Source organism: Oncorhynchus clarkii, chromosome 6 (genome assembly GCF_045791955.1).
Source record: "Oncorhynchus clarkii lewisi isolate Uvic-CL-2024 chromosome 6, UVic_Ocla_1.0, whole genome shotgun sequence".
Taxonomy (NCBI): domain Eukaryota; kingdom Metazoa; phylum Chordata; class Actinopteri; order Salmoniformes; family Salmonidae; genus Oncorhynchus; species Oncorhynchus clarkii.
This window is the reverse complement of record NC_092152.1, coordinates 90710078-90731545: the sequence shown is the minus strand read 5'-3', so window position 1 is coordinate 90731545 and position 21468 is coordinate 90710078. Positions and strand designations below refer to the sequence as shown.

The 21468-nt window shown below is 41.7% G+C and overlaps 1 protein-coding gene across 1 annotated transcript in view; it reads left to right on the top strand.

The window, feature by feature from the left end:
* Nucleotides 1–17802: 17802 nt before the first annotated feature.
* LOC139412286 (CD82 antigen-like) overlaps nucleotides 17803–21468 on the top strand; it is a 66153-nt gene continuing 62487 nt past the window's right edge. The window contains exon 1 of the mRNA XM_071159132.1: nucleotides 17803–17977. The gene's annotated coding sequence lies outside the window, so the exon portion shown is untranslated. The remainder of the gene's footprint in view (nucleotides 17978–21468) is intronic.

The window sequence follows — 21468 nt, the reverse complement described above, 5'->3', positions numbered from 1 at the left end:
CCCAGAACCATAGATATAGCAGCTCTGATTAGACCCAGAACCATAGATATAGTTCTGATTCGACCCAGAACCATAGATATAGCAGCTCTGATTAGACCCAGAACCATAGATATAGTTCTGATTCGACCCAGAACCATAGATATAGCAGCTCTGATTAGACCCAGAACCATAGATATAGCAGCTCTGATTAGACCCAGAACCATAGATATAGCAGCTCTGATTAGACCCAGAACCATAGATATAGTTCTGATTCGACCCAGAACCATAGATATAGTTCTGATTCGACCCAGAACCATAGATCTGGTTCGACCCAGAACCATAGATATAGTAGCCCTGATTAGACTCAGAACCATAGATATAGTAGCCCTGATTAGACCCAGAACCATAGATCTAGCTCTGATTCGACCCAGAACCATAGATCTAGCTCTGATTCGACCCAGAACCATACACATAGCTCTGATTAGACTCAGAACCATAGATATAGTTCTGATTCGACCCAGAACCATAGATCTGGTTCGACCCAGAACCATAGATATAGTAGCCCTGATTAGACTCAGAACCATAGATATAGTAGCCCTGATTAGACCCAGAACCATAGATCTAGCTCTGATTCGACCCAGAACCATAGATCTAGCTCTGATTCGACCCAGAACCATACACATAGCTCTGATTAGACTCAGAACCATAGATCTAGCAGCTCTGATTAGACTCAGAACCATAGATCTAGCTCTGATTAGACCCAGAACCATAGATCTAGCAGCTCTGATTAGACCCAGAACCATAGATATAGCAACTCGGATTAGACCCAGAACCATAGATCTAGTTCTGATTAGACCCAGAACCATAGATATAGCAGCTCTGATTAGACCCAGAACCATACACATAGTTCTGATTAGACCCAGAACCATACACATAGTTCTGATTAGACTCAGAACCATACACATAGCTCTGATTAGACCCAGAACCATAGATCTAGCAGCTCTGATTAGACCCAGAACCATAGATGTAGTTCTGATTCGACCCAGAACCATAGATCTAGCTCTGATTAGACCCAGAACCATAGATCTAGCTCTGATTAGACCCAGAACCATAGATATAGTTCTGATTCGACCCAGAACCATATATATAGCTCTGATTAGATTCAGAACCATAGATATAGCAGCCCTGATTAGACCCAGAACCATAGATCTAGTTCGACCCAGAACCATATATATAGCTCTGATTAGACCCAGAACCATAGATATAGCTCTGATTAGACCCAGAACCATAGATATAGCAGCTCTGATTAGACCCAGAACCATAGATCTAGTTCGACCCAGAACCATATATATAGCTCTGATTAGACTCAGAACCATATATATAGCTCTGATTAGACCCAGAACCATAGATATAGCTCTGATTAGACCCAGAACCATAGATCTAGCAGCTCTGATTAGACCCAGAACCATAGATCTAGCAGCTCTGATTAGACCCAGAACCATAGATATAGCAACTCTGATTAGACCCAGAACCATAGATCTAGCAACTCTGATTAGACCCAGAACCATAGATCTAGCAGCTCTGATTAGACCCAGAACCATAGATATAGCAGCTCTGATTAGACCCAGAACCATAGATCTAGCAGCTCTGATTAGACCCAGAACCATAGATATAGCAGTTCTGATTAGACCCAGAACCATAGAAATAGCTCTGATTAGACCCAGAGCCATAGATCTAGTTCTGATTAGACCTAGAACCATAGATCTAGTTCTTATTATACCCCCTCTCCCCAAACAGTGTTAGAACTAGCAATTTGATATCATGGATGGTCAGTCCTTGCATCCATAGCTCTGTCTATGAATTTGAGAGTGTTTACAAATCTCCAACCCCATCCCTCAGCTTTTAACCAAAACAGTGGTGGGGTGGACACGTTGTTATTGTTTCAACTGCAGATTGCCCCTTGACGGTCTGTTTAGATAAACGCCTTGACGGGTTTAGATTGTGGCTCCAAAGCAACACTCCAGTCAACGTGACTGCTTGGTGCTTACGCTGCCCAAATGGCTCCCTATACTTACCCCACATAGGACTCTGTTCAGAAGTAGTGCACTATATAGGGAATAGGGCTCTGGTCTATAGTAGTGTACTATATAGGGGATAGGGCTCTGGTCTATAGTAGTACCACTATATAGGGAATAGGACTCTGGTCTATAGTAGTACCACTATATAGGGAATAGGGCCCTGGTCTATAGTAGTACCACTATATAGGGAATAGGACTCTGGTCTATAGTAGTACCACTATATAGGGAATAGGGCCCTGGTCTATAGTAGTACACTATATAGGGAATAGGGCCCTGGTCTATAGTAGTACCACTATATAGGGAATAGGACTCTGGTCTATAGTAGTACCACTATATAGGGAATAGGGCCCTGGTCTATAGTAGTACACTATATAGGGAATAGGGCCCTGGTCTATAGTAGTGTACTATATAGGGGATAGGGCTCTGGTCTATAGTAGTACCACTATATAGGGCCCTGGTCTATAGTAGTACCACTATATAGGGCTCTGGTCTATAGTAGTACCACTATATAGGGCCCTGGTCTACAGTAGTACACTATATAGGGAATAGGGTTCTGGTCTATAGTAGTGTACTATATAGGGGATAGGGCTCTGGTCTATAGTAGTACCACTATATAGGGCTCTGGTCTACAGTAGTACACTATATAGGGGATAATAGGGCTCTGGTCTATAGTAGTACCACTATATAGGGCTCTGGTCTACAGTAGTACACTATATAGGGGATAGGGCTCTGGTCTATAGTAGTACCACTATATAGGGCTCTGGTCTATAGTAGTACCACTATATAGGGAATAGGGCTCTGGTCTATAGTAGTACCACTATATAGGGAATAGGGCTCTGGTCTATAGTAGTACCACTATATAGGGAATAGGGCTCTGGTCTATAGTAGTACCACTATATAGGGAATAGGGCCCTGGTCTATAGTAGTACCACTATATAGGGAATAGGGCTCTGGTCTATAGTAGTACCACTATATAGGGAATAGGGCTCTGGTCTATAGTAGTACCACTATATAGGGAATAGGGCTCTGGTCTATAGTAGTACCACTATATAGGGAATAGGGCTCTGGTCTCAGCCCCAACCACTTAAATCAGTGGTGTTCACAGATAAAGCTCTGGTTTAATATTGTTTAGGAAAGGATATTTTTAAATCTGATTGCCAAATAATGAGGTGATTGTATTTTGCGATATGCCACTTATACACATGTGCTAGTTACTGAACATGTACCTGCAGACAGAGAACAGTGTTGTTTTCAGACTGTCTCTTCTGTAGATACCAAGTCCCGTGAGTCATGTAGAACTTGTATAAGCCTGTTTGGGGAACCTCGAGTTAGGGGCAGAACTTGTGTGTAGAGAGTGAACATACTTTAATTGGCAGTACAAGATATATATTTTAAGACACACAGCTTTGTCTGTTCATGTAGGTCTGGCTCAGAGAACGACTACTGTTGTCTAATGTCCTGTTTCATGTTGGTCTGGGTCATGTTCATATTGGTGCAAAACAGAAGAAAAACCCAGAGTGAAACAGTGAAACCTGTTCAATAAGAAACGCTCATGTCAGTTTTTCCCCGTTGTGTTTCCTGATGAACACACCACTGGTTTTGTTCTGTACTAATATATGTTGTATTAAAGGACCATAACACTGGTTTTGTTCTGTACTAATATATGTTGTATTAAAGGACAATAACACTGGTTTTGTTCTGTACTAATAATATATGTTGTATTAAAGGACAATAACACTGGTTTTGTTCTGTACTAATATATGTTGTATTAAAGGACAATAACACTGGTTTTGTTCTGTAGTAATATATGTTGTATTAAAGGACAATAACACTGGTTTTGTTCTGTACTAATATATGTTGTATTAAAGGACAATAACACTGGTTTTGTTCTGTACTAATATATGTTGTATTAAAGGACAATAACACTGGTTTTGTTCTGTACTAATATATGTTGTAGTAAAGGACAATAACACTGGTTTTGTTCTGTACTAATATATGTTGTATTAAAGGACAATAACACTGGTTTTGTTCTGTACTAATATATGTTGTATTAAAGGACAATAACACTGGTTTTGTTCTGTAGTAATATATGTTGTATTAAAGGACAATAACACTGGTTTTGTTCTGTAGTAATATATGTTGTATTAAAGGACAATAACACTGGTTTTGTTCTGTACTAATATATGTTGTATTAAAGGACAATAACACTGGTTTTGTTCTGTAGTAATATATGTTGTATTAAAGGACAATAACACTGGTTTTGTTCTGTACTAATATATGTTGTATTAAAGGACAATAACACTGGTTTTGTTCTGTACTAATATATGTTGTATTAAAGGACAATAACACTGGTTTTGTTCTGTAGTAATATATGTTGTATTAAAGGACAATAACACTGGTTTTGTTCTGTACTAATATATGTTGTATTAAAGGACAATAACACTGGTTTTGTTCTGTAGTAATATATGTTGTATTAAAGGACAATAACACTGGTTTTGTTCTGTACTAATATATGTTGTATTAAAGGACAATAACACTGGTTTTGTTCTGTACTAATAATATATGTTGTATTAAAGGACAATAACACTGGTTTTGTTCTGTACTAATATATGTTGTATTAAAGGACAATAACACTGGTTTTGTTCTGTACTAATATATGTTGTATTAAAGGACAATAACACTGGTTTTGTTCTGTACTAATAATATATGTTGTATTAAAGGACAATAACACTGGTTTTGTTCTGTACTAATAATATATGTTGTATTAAAGGACAATAACACTGGTTTTGTTCTGTACTAATAATATATGTTGTATTAAAGGACAATAACACTGGTTTTGTTCTGTACTAATAATATATGTTGTATTAAAGGACAATAACACTGGTTTTGTTCTGTACTAATAATATATGTTGTAGTAAAGGACAATAACACTGGTTTTGTTCTGTACTAATAATATATGTTGTATTAAAGGACAATAACACTGGTTTTGTTCTGTACTAATAATATATGTTGTATTAAAGGACAATAACACTGGTTTTGTTCTGTACTAATAATATATGTTGTATTAAAGGACAATAACACTGGTTTTGTTCTGTACTAATAATATATGTTGTATTAAAGGACAATAACACTGGTTTTGTTCTGTAGTAATATATGTTGTATTAAAGGACAATAACACTGGTTTTGTTCTGTACTAATATATGTTGTATTAAAGGACAATAACACTGGTTTTGTTCTGTACTAATAATATATGTTGTATTAAAGGACAATAACACTGGTTTTGTTCTGTAGTAATATATGTTGTATTAAAGGACAATAACACTGGTTTTGTTCTGTAGTAATATATGTTGTATTAAAGGACAATAACACTGGTTTTGTTCTGTACTAATAATATATGTTGTATTAAAGGACAATAACACTGGTTTTGTTCTGTACTAATAATATATGTTGTAGTAAAGGACAATAACACTGGTTTTGTTCTGTACTAATAATATATGTTGTATTAAAGGACAATAACACTGGTTTTGTTCTGTACTAATAATATATGTTGTATTAAAGGACAATAACACTGGTTTTGTTCTGTACTAATAATATATGTTGTATTAAAGGACAATAACACTGGTTTTGTTCTGTACTAATAATATATGTTGTATTAAAGGACAATAACACTGGTTTTGTTCTGTACTAATATATGTTGTATTAAAGGACAATAACACTGGTTTTGTTCTGTAGTAATATATGTTGTATTAAAGGACAATAACACTGGTTTTGTTCTGTACTAATATATGTTGTATTAAAGGACAATAACACTGGTTTTGTTTTGTGGGACTCAAACATTCTTCCATGTGTTTATGTTTTTTTGCTGGACTGACTGAAGGATAATTCTTCAGTCTGGGATAATGTGACACAAGGAAAACGAATCAATCAGGACAATGTTTCAGTATAATCCTCCCACTCAACAGGTATTTTATGTTCGGCAGTGCATCAAAAAGGTACATTTTTAAAAAATCGTGATGTACTTCAGCTTTTGGGTCGTGGAAACTGGGCCGTTGCTTCTGCATCGAGGTAGAGAGAACATACTAGAAGCGTTCTTCAGAAAACAACAGAAGGTTTAGGACACTTTGTGTCACACGTTGGATCTGACGTGCTTTAAATAAATAAATAAATAAGTTGTTTTGACACTTCTACAGAGATGTAGTTTTTTTGGGGGTGGGGGTATGGTATCACGTCTGATTTGAACTTTCTCTGAACACCAAGCCATTTGAATATCTCTTATATTAGAATAGAGGAAGTTTACTGTCTCTGCATCCAGGCACGTCTCTATCTTTCAGTGTGTTTGGGACCACGGTGGGTTTGTCATCATGAACGGCATCAATGCTTTAGGAAATGTGATGACGTGTTATTGTTGGGGTCTATTTTAAATGTACATTGTGCCATAAAGGTAGAAACATGCTGTATATGTATAGACAGAACAACAATAAATACATATATTTTATTTCCCCTGGCTGTTTTTCTTTGTGTGGTCTCGTTATGCCCAGGCGATGCTCTAACTTCTCAAGACTCAACAGTTCTTATCTCCAAGTTATTCCTATTGTCTGTTATTCCTGTTTTGATTTAAACGTCATCTGTTTCTTTCTGAACACTCCACGTCGTTGTGCCCTGCTGAACACAGCCCTGTTGTGCCCTGCTGAACACAGCCCTGTTGTGCCCTGCTGAACACACCCCGGTTGTGCCCTGCTGAACACAGCCCTGTTGTGCCCTGCTGAACACAGCCCTGTTGTGCCCTGCTGAACACAGCCCTGTTGTGCCCTGCTGAACACAGCTCTGTTGTGCCCTGCTGAACACAGCCCTGTTGTGCCCTGCTGAACACAGCCCTGTTGTGCCCTGCTGAACACAGCTCTGTTGTGCCCTGCTGAACACAGCCCTGTTGTGCCCTGCTGAACACAGCCCTGTTGTGCCCTGCTGAACACAGCCCTGTTGTGCCCTGCTGAACACAGCTCTGTTGTGCCCTGCTGAACACAGCCCTGTTGTGCAGTAGTTCGCCTCCAGAGGGTGATGTTGTTATGTTTAGAGTTAATGTCTGGATGGGTCTCTCACCTCTTCTTCTCTGTGTAATGGTCAACATACTGTCTCTCTCTCTCTCACCTCTTCTTCTCTGTGTAATGGTCAACACACTGTCTCTCTCTCTCTCTATTCTCTGTATAATGGTCAACACACTGTCTCTCTCTCTCACCTCTTCTTCTCTGTATAATGGTCAACACACTGTCTCTCTCTCTCACCTCTTCTTCTCTGTGTAATGGTCAACACACTGTCTCTCTCTCTCACCTCTTCTTCTCTGTGTAATGGTCCACACACTGTCTCTCTCTCTCTCTCCTCTGTATAATGGTCAACACACTGTCTCTCTCTCTTTCTGTATAATGGTCAACACACTGTCTCTCTCTCTCACCTCTTCTTCTCTGTATAATGGTCAACACACTGTCTCTCTCACCTCTTCTCTGTATAATGGTCAACACACTGTCTCTCTCTCTCTCCTCTGTATAATGGTCAACACACTGTCTCTCTCTCTCTCACCTCTCTTCTCTGTGTAATGGTCAACACACTGTCTCTCTCTCTCTCACCTCTCTTCTCTGTGTAATGGTCAACACACTGTCTCTCTCTCTCGCCTCTTCTCCTCTGTATAATGGTCAACACACTGTCTCTCTCTCTCGCCTCTTCTCCTCTGTATAATGGTCAACACACTGTCTCCCTCCAGGGCTAATACAGTAATGACTCCCTCCAGGGGTAATAAAGCAATGACTCCCTCCAGGGGTAATACAGTAATGACTCCCTCCAGGGGTAATACAGTAATGACTCCCTCCAGCAACAGTCCATGGGTAATACAGTAATGACTCCCTCCAGGGGTAATACAGTAATGACTCCCTCCATGGGTAATACAGTAATGACTCCCTCCAGGGGTAATACAGTAATGACTCCCTCCAGGGGTAATAAAGCAATGACTCCCTCCAGGGGTAATACAGTAATGACTCCCTCCAGGGGTAATACAGTAATGACTCCCTCCAGGGGTAATACAGTAATGACTCCCTCCAGGGGTAATACAGTAATGACTCCCTCCATGGGTAATACAGTAATGACTCCCTCCAGCAACAGTCCAGGGGTAATACAGTAATGACTCCCTCCAGGGGTAATACAGTAATGACTCCCTCCATGGGTAATACAGTAATGACTCCCTCCAGCAACAGTCCAGGGGTAATACAGTAATGACTCCCTCCAGGGGTAATACAGTAATGACTCCCTCCATGGGTAATACAGTAATGACTCCCTCCAGCAACAGTCCAGGGGTAATACAGTAATGACTCCCTCCAGGGGTAATACAGTAATGACTCCCTCCATGGGTAATACAGTAATGACTCCCTCCAGCAACAGTCCAGGGGTAATACAGTAATGACTCCCTCCAGGGGTAATACAGTAATGACTCCCTCCTCTGTATGTTTTATTATCTGTGTTTCCGGTACAGGAAAGGCCTCTTTCCTCGCAAAGTAAAGTGTCCTGATGGAACTAAGAGAGTGTGTGTGTGTGTGTGTGTGTGTGTGTGTGTGTGTGTGTGTGTGTGTGTGTGTGTGTGTGTGTGTGTGTGTGTGTGTGTGTGTGTGTGTGTGTGTGTGTGTGCTGTTGGACCTACAGACTAATGGAAACGGGAGAGGTCAGAGGAAAGGGTTATCTTGTCTCCATCAAGGTTCTTCAAATGACATCACACACATTCTGCCCCAGTTCAGAGGTCATTGTTTCATCCATTCTGCCCCAGTTCAGAGGTCATTGTTTCACACATTCTGCCCCAGTTCAGAGGTCATTGTGTGTCACAGTTTACTTATATTAGGAACCTTTAAAAATATATATTTGTACCACCTCCCTTTTTCTCCCCAATTCTGATATTGTCTTGTTGTAACTCCCCAACGAGCTCGGGAGGCGAAGGTCAAGTCATACGTCCTCCGAAACATCACCCGCCAAATCACCTTCTTAACACCTGCCCGCTTAACCCGGAAACCAGCCGCACCAATGTGTTGGAGGAAACACTGTTCAACTGACAACCGAAGTCAGCCTGCAGGTGCCCGGCCCGCCACTAGGAGTTGCTAGAGGGCGATAAGCCAAGTAAAGCTCCGCCCCCTTGGCCAAACCCTTCCCTTATCCCAGACGACGCTGGGCCAATTGTGTGCTGCCCATTGGGACACTCGATCACGGTCGGTTGTGATACAGCCCGGGATCGAACTCGGGTCTGTAGTGACGCCTCTAGCGCAGTGCCTTATACCGCTGCTCCACTCGGGAGGCCCCGGGTCAATGTTTTTGTTTTATTCCCGGCATCACAACACTAGACTGTGTGGTAGTATGGTCGTGTTTCTGTTCATTAAGTCAACAGAAGTTCCCTAGTGGGAGAGCAGGGAGAGAAAGGCTGCGTCCTGATTCTCTCTTCACCCAAAGTATTCACAACACTAGACTGTGTGGTAGTATGGTCGTGTTTCTGTTCATTAAGTCAACAGAAGTTCCCTAGTGGGAGAGCAGGGAGAGAAAGGCTGCGTCCTGATTCTCTCTTCACCCAAAGTATTCACAACACTAGACTGTGTGGTAGTATGGTCGTGTTTCTGTTCATTAAGTCAACAGAAGTTCCCTAGTGGGAGAGCAGGGAGAGAAAGGCTGCGTCCTGATTCTCTCTTCACCCAAAGTATTCACAACACTAGACTGTGTGGTAGTATGGTCGTGTTTCTGTTCATTAAGTCAACAGAAGTTCCCTAGTGGGAGAGCAGGGAGAGAAAGGCTGCGTCCTGATTCTCTCTTCACCCAAAGTATTCACAACACTAGACTGTGTGGTAGTATGGTCGTGTTTCTGTTCATTAAGTCAACAGAAGTTCCCTAGTGGGAGAGCAGGGAGAGAAAGGCTGCGTCCTGATTCTCTCTTCACCCAAAGTATTCACAACACTAGACTGTGTGGTAGTATGATCGTGTTTCTGTTCATTAAGTCTCAACAGAAGTTCCCTAGTGGGAGAGCAGGGAGAGAAAGGCTGCGTCCTGATTCTCTCTTCACCCAAAGTATTAATTTGCACATTTTCTCGCATGGATTTAACAATCTGGAGTAGTGGGATTGAATACACCACGATCTCTGTAAAACATGGATTTAACAATCCGGAGTAGTGGGATTGAATACACCACGATCTCTGTAAGACATGGATTTAACAATGGCGGAAACTCCCTCCAGCCAATTCTTCCACCAATGCAATACTTTTAAATCAATGGCAGGAAGTTTGCAAGTGGAGAATCTGGAGTAGTGGGATTGAATACACCACGATCTCTGCCAGTACGATGCTGTCGAAGGTCACTGTCACTAGGAGGAGTAACACATGGAATTCTAGAATGTCAGTAGAACTCTGTTTCTATGAGTAACACATGGAATTCTAGAATGTTAGTAGAACTCTGTTTCTATGAGTAACACATGGAATTCTAGAATGTTAGTAGAACTCTGTTTCTATGAGTAACACATGGAATTCTAGAATGTTAGTAGAACTCTGTTTCTATGAGTAAGACATGGAATTCTAGAATGTTAGTAGAACTCTGTTTCTATGAGTAACACATGGAATTCTAGAATGTTAGTAGAACTCTGTTTCTATGAGTAACACATGGAATTCTAGAATGTTAGTAGAACTCTGTTTCTATGAGTAACACATGGAATTCTAGAATGTTAGTAGAACTCTGTTTCTATGAGTAACACATGGAATTCTAGAATGTTAGTAGAACTCTGTTTCTATGAGTAAGACATGGAATTGTAGAATGTCAGTAGAACTCTGTTTCTATGAGTAAGACATGGAATTCTAGAATGTTAGTAGAACTCTGTTTCTATGAGTAAGACATGGAATTCTAGAATGTTAGTAGAACTCTGTTTCTATGAGTAACACATGGAATTCTAGAATGTTAGTAGAACTCTGTTTCTATGAGTAACACATGGAATTGTAGAATGTCAGTAGAACTCTGTTTCTATGAGTAACACATGGAATTCTAGAATGTTAGTAGAACTCTGTTTCTATGAGTAACACATGGAATTCTAGAATGTTAGTAGAACTCTGTTTCTATGAGTAACACATGGAATTCTAGAATGTTAGTAGAACTCTGTTTCTATGAGTAACACATGGAATTCTAGAATGTTAGTAGAACTCTGTTTCTATGAGTAACACATGGAATTCTAGAATGTTAGTAGAACTCTGTTTCTATGAGTAAGACATGGAATTGTAGAATGTCAGTAGAACTCTGTTTCTATGAGTAAGACATGGAATTCTAGAATGTTAGTAGAACTCTGTTTCTATGAGTAAGACATGGAATTCTAGAATGTTAGTAGAACTCTGTTTCTATGAGTAACACATGGAATTCTAGAATGTTAGTAGAACTCTGTTTCTATGAGTAACACATGGAATTGTAGAATGTCAGTAGAACTCTGTTTCTATGAGTAACACATGGAATTCTAGAATGTTAGTAGAACTCTGTTTCTATGAGTAACACATGGAATTCTAGAATGTTAGTAGAACTCTGTTTCTATGAGTAACACATGGAATTCTAGAATGTTAGTAGAACTCTGTTTCTATGAGTAACACATGGAATTCTAGAATGTTAGTAGAACTCTGTTTCAATGAGTAAGACATGGAATTGTAGAATGTTAGTAGAACTCTGTTTCTATGAGTAACACATGGAATTCTAGAATGTTAGTAGAACTCTGTTTCAATGAGTAACACATGGAATTCTAGAATGTTAGTAGAACTCTGTTTCTATGAGTAACACATGGAATTCTAGAATGCTAGTAGAACTCTGTTTCTATGAGTAACACATGGAATTCTAGAATGTTAGTAGAACTCTGTTTCTATGAGTAACACATGGAATTCTAGAATGTTAGTAGAACTCTGTTTCTATGAGTAAGACAGAGAGGGCATAGAGGTCACTATGGGGGGAAAATGACTTAAGCTTGCATCCCAAATGGCAACCTATTCTCTATTCTATTCCCTATTTAGTGCACTAGTGTTGACCAGGGCCCATAGTGCTCTGGTCAAAAGTAGTGAACTATTCACTAGAGGGAATAGGGCACAATTTGGGACACTACCAACAGTTGAAGTCGGAAGTTTACATACACCTTAGCCAAATACATTTTCACAATTCCTGACATTGAATCCTAGTACAAATTCCCTCTCTTACATCAGTTAGGATCACCTCTTTATTTTAAGAATGTGAAATGTCAGAATAATACTAGAGAGTGATTTATTTCAGCTTTTATTTATTTCATCACATTCCCAGTGGGTCAGAAGTTTACATACACTCAATTAGTATTTGGTAGCATTGCCTTTAAATTGTTTAACTTGGGTCAAACAGTTTTGTGTAGCCTTCCACAAGCTTCCCACAATAAGTTGGGTGAATTTTCTCCCATTTCTCCTGACAGAGCTGGTGTAACTGAGTCAGGTTGGTAGGCCTCCTTGCTCGCACACGCTTTTTCAGTTCTGCCCACATATTTTCTATGGGATTGAGGTCAGGGCTTTGTGATGGTCACTCCAATACCTTGACTTTGTTGTCCTTAAGCCATTTTGACACAACTTTGGAAGTATGCTTGGGGTCATTGTCCATTTGGAAGACCCATTTGCGACCAAGCTTTAACTTCCTGACTGATGTCTTGAGATGTTGCTTCAATATATCCACGTAATTTTCCTCCCTCATGATGGCATCTATTTTGTGAAGTGCACCAGTCCCTCCTGCAGCAAAGCACCCCCACAACATGATGCTGTCACCCCCGTGCTTGGGATGGTGTTCTTCGGCTTGCAAGCCTCCCCCTTTTTCCTCCAAACATAACGATGGTCATTATGGCCAAACAGTTCTATTTTTGTTTCATCAGACCAGAGGACATTTCTCCAAAAAGTACGATCTTTGTCCCCATGTGCAGTTGCAAACCTAGTCTGGCTTTTTTATGGCGGTTTTGGAGCAGTGGCTTCTTCCTTGCTGAGTGGCCTTCCAGGTTATATCCATATAGGACTTGTTTTACTCTATATATAGATACTTTTGTACCAGTTTCCTCCAGCATCTTCACAAGGTCCTTTGCTGTTGTTCTGGGATTGATTTGCACTTTTCTCACCAAAGTAGGTTCATCTCTAGGAGACAGAACGCGTCTCCTTCCTGAGCGGTATGACGGCAGCTTGGTCCCATGGTGTTTATACTTGTGTACTATTGTTTGTACAGATGAATGTGGTACCTTCAGGCGTTTGGAAATTGCTCCCAAGGATGAACCAGACTTGTGGAGGTCTACAATTTTATTTCTGAGGTCTTGGCTGATTTCTTTTGATTTTCCCATGATGTCAAGCATAGAGGCACTGAGTTTGAAGGTAGGCCTTGAAATACATCCACAGGTACACCTCCAATGTAAAGGTCAATTAGCCAATTGACTCAAATGATGTCAATTAGCCTATCAGAAGCTTCTAAAGCCATATAATTTTCTGGAATTTTCCAAGCTGTTTAAAGGCACAGTCAACTTAGTGTATGTAAACTTCTGACCCTCTAGAATGGTGATACAGTGAATTATAAGTGAAATAATCTGTCTGAGAAGAGGAGCGAGAGGGGGAGAAGAGGAGCGAGAGGGGGAGAAAGGGAGCGAGAGGGGGAGAAGAGGAGCGAGAGAGGGAGAAGAGGAGCGAAAGAGGGAGAAGAGGAGCGAGAGGGGGAGAAGAGGAGCGAGAGAGGGAGAAGAGGAGCGAGAGAGGGAGAAGAGGAGCGAGAGAGAGAGAAGAGGAGCGAGAGAGGGAGAAGAGGAGCGAGAGGAGGGAGAAGAGGAGCTAGAGAGGGAGAAGAGGAGCGAGAGAGGGAGAAGAGGAGCGAGAGAGGGAGAAGAGGAGCGAGAGAGGGAGAAGAGGAGCGAGAGAGGGAGAAGAGGTCACTGATGAGATGAGGGACTCGTTACAAATACCCTTGTGGCTGTTAGGCTCTCTGACAGGATGGTAAGACACACAGCTGATGAACAACTCTGCTCTAGAGGAACCTGAGGCCTGTTCAGTAGTGTGTATTGACTGACAGACAGACAGACAGACAGACAGACAGACAGACAGACAGACAGGAGCCTATGTAACAGACACAGTCCTCCATTGTAGGGACCAGAGAGCCCTGTCCTGGACCATTGCATACAATCCTACATTACCGCGATAGAACACAGCAGCCCATTGAACCACAAGTATAGCGCCATACTGTATGTACCATCTGTATACGTTGGAGGTGAATGAGCGATTGTATTGTGTTATTTAATGCCCTGCCTGACATCACTACTCTGCCCCCCCCCCCCCCCCCCCCCCCCCCTCCCCCCAGGCAGGTCAATCAATAGTAGAGGGTGTTGGCTAGCTGCCTGGCCTGGCCCTGGTCTGAGCCTGACATCACTACTCTGCCCCCCCCCCCCCAGGCAGGTCAATCAATAGTAGAGGGTGTTGGTTAGCTGCCTGGCCTGGCCCTGGTCTGAGCCTGACCTCACTACTCTACCCAGGCAGGTCAATCAACAGTGGATGGTGTCAGCTAGCCGCCTGGCCTGGTGCATGGTAGCATGCAAGGCTGAGTACAGTGGCCTCTCCTGTGTAGCTTCTCTCTGTTGTCACTAAGTGCTACTATGTGTCACTGCGTAGCGCACGGTGCAGGGCTAGCCAGCCCATACAATTACAATGACCATGATGATGACCAATAGAATCATTCTATTTCCATGGGTGGGGGGGGGGGGGAACCCCCTTCTCTTGGTTTCCAACATTCCAACCTCTCTGACCGACAGAATGATGTCTTTTAATAGGATGTCTGTGTCTGCGTTCGTTAACCAAGTGGGAAAGTGGTAATTACCAGTTGTGAAGTGTTAAATACCAGTTGGATTGGATGCATTCACGTGTTTTGAACTCGTTGAGAAACGCTGATTGGCTGACAAACCGCGTCCACCGTAATCTAACAGTACAGCCATCATGCTCGTAAACAAATTATAACGTTCAAAAAAACACATTAATACATTGCTTTTTATAAATAATGTTTTGTTGTTACATTTAAATGCCCCAAAAAATGCTGCTATATAGGTAATTTCCTTAGTATGTGACATCAGAGGTCAGCATGTGGGAGGAGTCAGGAGTTCAGAGATGATGAGTTTCCCCCACTAGTAATTACCAGTTGGAGGGGCGTTCAGTGTGGGGGTTTTCCCCCAGTCGTATGCTGGTAAATACCCCCTTCCCGCTTGGTTACGAACACACCTATCAGACCGAGTCCTTTGTGTTATTGTGTGAGAGGAACACATGAAACTGAACCTTCAGTAGTACTTGTGACATTGGGGAAGGTCAAACACCAGGCTCTGAGAGAACGTCTGCTACATCTCTTCACTGTACATGTTAACTCCGTTAGAACATTAACCCTAGCCTGGGTACTTAATGTTCATTACACTCATTAGAGAACATTAACCCTAGCCTGGGTACCCATCTGTTTAACGTTCATTACACTCCTTAGAGAACATTAACCCTAGCCTGGGTACCCATCTGTTTCACTGTCATTACACTCCTTAGAGAACATTAACCCTAGCCTGGGTACTTAATGTTCATTACACTCATTAGAGAACATTAACCCTAGCCTGGGTACTTAACGTTCATTACACTCATTAGAGAACATTAACCCTAGCCTGGGTACCCATCTGTTTAACGTTCATTACACTCCTTGAGGAACATTAACCCTAGCCTGGGTACCCATCTGTTTCACTGTCATTACACTCCTTAGAGAACATTAACCCTAGCCTGGGTACTTAACGTTCATTACACTCATTAGAGAACATTAACCCTAGCCTGGGTACCCATCTGTTTAACGTTCATTACACTCATTAGAGAACATTAACCCTAGCCTGGGTACTTAATGTTCATTACACTCCTTAGAGAACATTAACCCTAGCCTGGGTACCCATCTGTTTCACTGTCATTACACTCCTTAGAGAACATTAACCCTAGCCTGGGTACTTAATGTTCATTACACTCATTAGAGAACATTAACCCTAGCCTGGGTACTTAACGTTCATTACACTCATTAGAGAACATTAACCCTAGCCTGGGTACTTAACATTCATTACACTCCTTAGAGAACATTAACCCTAGCCTGGGTACTTAACGTTCATTACACTCATTAGAGAACATTAACCCTAGCCTGGGTACTTAACGTTCATTACACTCCTTAGAGAACATTAACCCTAGCCTGGGTACCAGTCTGTTTAACGTTCATTACACTCCTTCGAGAACATTAACCCTAGCCTGGGTACTCGTCTGCTACATCTCTTCACTGTACATGTTAACTCCATTAGAACATTAACCCTAGCCTGGGTACCAGTCTGTTTATTGTTCATTACACTCCTTAGAGAACATTAACCCTAGCCTGGGTACTTAACGTTCATTACACTCCTTAGAGAACATTAACCCTAGCCTGGGTACTCGTCTGCTACATCTCTTCACTGTACATGTTAACTCCATTAGAACATTAACCCTAGCCTGGGTACCCGTCTGTTTAACGTTCATTACACTACTTGGCATTCTCTCCCCTGTAACTATTCCCCAGGTCGTTGTTGCAAATGAGAACGTGTTCTCAGTCAACTTACCTGGTAAAATAACGGATAAATAAAATAAAAAATAAAATAAATGCTTAGAGTGGAATGTTACCACAAACAGACTGGATATTGGAGAGAGTTAAAAGGCCATGCTTTCTGAGATGATACCATATGTGTGGATCATCATGGGGGTTCTGCCTTTATCTGTCCAATGAGATGATACCATGTGTGTGGATCATCTGCCTTTATCTGTCCAATGAGATGATACCATATGTGTGGATCATCATGGGGGTTCGGCCTTTATCTGTCCAATGAGATGATACCATATGTTTGGATTTTTTATTTTACTAGGCAGTTCAGAACAAATTCTTATTTTCAATGACGACCTACCGGGGAACAGTGGGTTAACTGCCTTGTTCAGGGGAACAGTGGGTTAACTGCCTTGTTCAGGGGAACAGTGGGTTAACTGCCTTGTTCAGGGGAACAGTGGGTTAACTGCCTAGTTCAGGGGAACAGTGGGTTAACTGCCTTGTTCAGGGGCAGAACGACAGATTTTTACCTTGTCAGCTCGGAGGATTCGATCTTGCAACCTTTCGCTAGTCCAACGCTCTAACCACTAGGCTACCTGCCGATCATGGGGGCTCTGCCTTTATCTGTCCAATGAGATGGTCGGAATAGACTCTGCGCCACGGGGTATTGTTGCTATTAGTAGCTGCAGCTTTGGGGCCACAGCTTAATGGTTTCATGACAGTATAGCCCCTACCGACAGCATCAACCTACTTTCAACCTGCAATAAAACCCATATATAAAGTCAAACGTCTCTTCACCTCATCATCCGCGTTGATTTATTATACCTCAATGTAGGTCAACGTGCAATGGTACATTAAAGAAATACAATTTCAGTCTGTAGGCCTACCCAATCAATGCATCTGATGTTTGTTCTATACAGACATGATAATTACGCTCGAGCGTCACGGGGATTTAGGGGTTAAAGAAGGGCATTGCGCGCAGGCTCGCTAAAATGGTGGGAGACTGCAGAGGATTCCCTCGCTCTGTTCCGAGCCGTTACACTAACATGCTTGTTGCTGACGCTGAGCCTTTCTAAAAGTTAACAGCTGGTTACGTAACGCCCGGCACTAGAGCTAGGATCTCCACTCTTCTCGGTCCCGTCCGCGCTCCGCTCCGCGTCGTGTTGATCACTCTTGGCTTTGTTATTATCAGTCCAAAGTCCAACAGACAGACAGCTCACACACAACAGGACAAGGAGACCGACCACTCCGTTGCACCAACTTTTATTCCCCCCCTACAAACTTTACGCCAAACCGTAAGTAATTATACCAGGCAAACTTTGCGCATTGGTATTACACAATATGATTTGTAGTTTTTTTTGCAAATGGTTAGCCTACGTTTTTCCTTGGATAGAAGCGCAATTGTTTTTGGGGGTGACACGCTTGACATTTTGATGAGCCCTTTGGAAGAGAAAAGTGGAATGGGAGTGTATGTAGAATGATGAATTTAAACAGAATTCGGGGGGGATATAAACGTTGGAAAGGTTAAAGCAATGGTCCTGTGTTTTCATCAGTTACTGCTGATGTGGCGTGCGTATGTGGAACTGTTGGTTGAACACCAGGACTCCAGCACTAACGTCTGTAATTGAGACCAGTCGTATCCCAGGCATTGGAACTTTCTAACCATAATGTCTGTTCTCCTGATGATGTGGATACATCTGTAGTGAAGTTATATGCGGAATCATTGTTGATGCATCATGATAAAAAATATACACACTTTGTTGTTCAACATTGCAACGTCTCTTGTAGTGTTATTTATATATATATATATATATATATATATATATATATTTGAGAGGTGTTTTTTTAATTTTTTATTGTGAAATTGAATATGGAAGTCTGAAACATGTATTTTTCCGTCTCTGACAGACTTAAGGGTTTATCTTATTGTTATGAGAAAAAAATAACGCATCTGTTCTGGTTTTTCTTCTTCCATTAGCTGGTCTAGAATGTTCTCCGACGTTGGTATGAGTTCCATTCCTTCTTGTTGTATTTGATATTGTGTCTGAACGTTCAAACTAAAACGGAGGGTTGAACAGTGTGGAGTCCTTCCATCCACTGACCTCCACACGTTCTATAGTGTAGATGATACTTCCGACACGTGGAACATATTGCCAAGTACTTCTCCACGGCAGCGTTCACCGTTTTGGGCAGGGAGCCATGTATATTATATTATCTCAAGGCTGATCTCACATCTGTTTGGTCTTATCGTTGTAATGGATAATATTACATGGACAGAGAGAGGGCTCTTGATCCTAGATCAGCGCTCCTGTTTTGAACACGGGCCCCAGAACAGAGGTTGTTTAGGAACGTGTTTCTACCAGACCAGTGATGGCTAAAGCAGAGGCTGTGTGTTCAAAACCGTCTCCCTGCTGGAGAGAGTTTTAACTGTGTCCTATATGGCATCCTATTCCCTACATAGTACACTACTAGTACTACCTATTCCCTACATAGTACACTACTGTTGACCAGGTGCTGTAGGGTGCTATATACAGGATAGTTTGCCATTTGGGACTCACTTAGTAGCAGGTCAGGGGAAGCAGAGGAGACCTTTAGGACAGCATCAGATTAGTGTGTGTGTTTACAGTAGCTGTTCTAACACACACAGATACAGACACACAGCACTCAACTTACATACTAGTAGCACTGTATGTAACTGTCAACATAACAGACTGTCAGTCTTGTTTCATATCTCCTCTCTATAACATACTATCAGTCTTGTTTCATATCTCCTCTCTATAACATACTATCAGTCTTGTTTCATATCTCCTCTCTGTATCAGACTATCAGTCTTGTTTCATATCTCCTCTCTATAACATACTATCAGTCTTGTTTGAGTTTATTTTTATTTTTACAGGGACAGTGCACATTAATCAACGTTTCAGTAAAAGTGACGGTTTTAGCCAGCCGGCTAATTTTCAACCGCAGTCCCTGGGCAGGTTATTAAAAACAATTACAATATAGACAATAGCAGCATAGAACAAGCAAGACATAGCAACATAGAACAAGCAAGACATAGCAACATAGAACAAGCAAGACATAGCAACATAGGACAAGCAAGACATAGCATACAGAGCAACATAGGACAAAAAGCAGCAAGACAAAATTCATAAAAGCAACAAAGTGTTTCCACACCTCACAAGCCACAGACAACAGACAACATGGAAAGCGGCAACACACAGCTAGGGACCATGTTCACAAATCTGATTGACCTTTAGCCATGTCTTCAAGCATTTTGTGAAAGTGTGATATGTGGTGCAGTTATGTGTGTCTGATGGCAGTGTATTCCAGACATGGGAAGCTCTCACAGAGAATGCAGATTTACTAAAGGTGCTTTTCCTTAAGGGAACTATACAGTCACCTCTCGTGGCAGACCTTGTGGATCTGCTGCCATATGTCTGGGTTTTCTGTTTAACAAAAATATTGAGTGGAGGGGGAGCCAGGCCATTAAGGATCTTGAATACAAGACATGCGTCGGTGTATTGCACAAGATTTTCCCAACTCAAGAGCTCATGCTTTCTAAGAATGTGACAATGATGATGGCTATTGGGCTTCCTATCAAGCACTTTGAGAGCCTGTTTGTAGACAGACTGAATAGGTTTTAATGTTGTACAGCAAGCTTGGGCCCAACTAGTCAAGCAGTATGTTAAGTGGGGGAGTATCATAGTTTCGAAGTACAGTTTTGCTACCTCTGTAGTCAAACAATTTCGTATAAATCGGAAATTAGCTAGGTTGAATTTGGTTATTTGAATTACTTTTTTCACATGCTTTTTAAAAGAGAGGTTGGAATCAAGTATGATGCCAAGGTACTTAAAATCAGATACCACCTGGAGCTTCTCCCCTGACACATAGACATCTGGCTCAGTAGCATCTGTTGCCCTCTTTGTGAAGAACATGCAAACAGTTTTTTTCACATTGAGATGCAAACACGAGTCACTGAGCCACTTTGTAACCTGGACCATTACAGTAGTGAGTCACTATGTAACCTGGACCATTACAGTAGTGAGTCACTATGTAACCTGGACCATTACAGTAGTGAGTCACTGAGCCACTTTGTAACCTTGACCATTACAGTTGTGAGTTCTTGTGCAGCTTGTTGTTTGCTCTTTGCATGCACATATATCACTGTATCATCTGCATACATTTGAACTTCAGACCCAGTACAGACAGAAGGCAGATCATTAATGTACATGCTGAACAGGAGGGGCCCCAGTATTGACCCTTGGGGCACGCCCACATCATAGCTACGAGTGGGCGACGGCTCATTGCTCACTCTGACACACTGAGTTCTGCCTTCACAAGGTGTGATTTCATCCATCTCAAGGCATCAGGGGAAAAGTTGAACTTGGACAATTTTGTGATGAGAATCTCATGGTTAACAGTATCAAAAGCCTTCCTTAGGTCCAGAAACACAGCCCCCACAACACCCCCTTTGTCCATCTTGGACTTCACATTTTCCAGAAGAAAGCAGTTGGCCGTTTCTGTGGAGTGTTTCGCTCTGAAGCCAAACTGCATGGAGTGTAATGTGAAGGGGCTGTTGTTGAGGTGGGCAATCAGTTGTTCTGCTACACACTTTTCAACAACCTTTGACACCACAGGTAGTATACTAATGGGCCTGTAGTTACTCACGTCAGCAGGGTCGCCTGATTTAAAGATGGCCGTTATTATGGCCGACTTCCATACCCTTGGAAACACACCGAGACCAATAGATGTGTTGGTGACCTTAGTAATGGGGCCAATGAGTGAC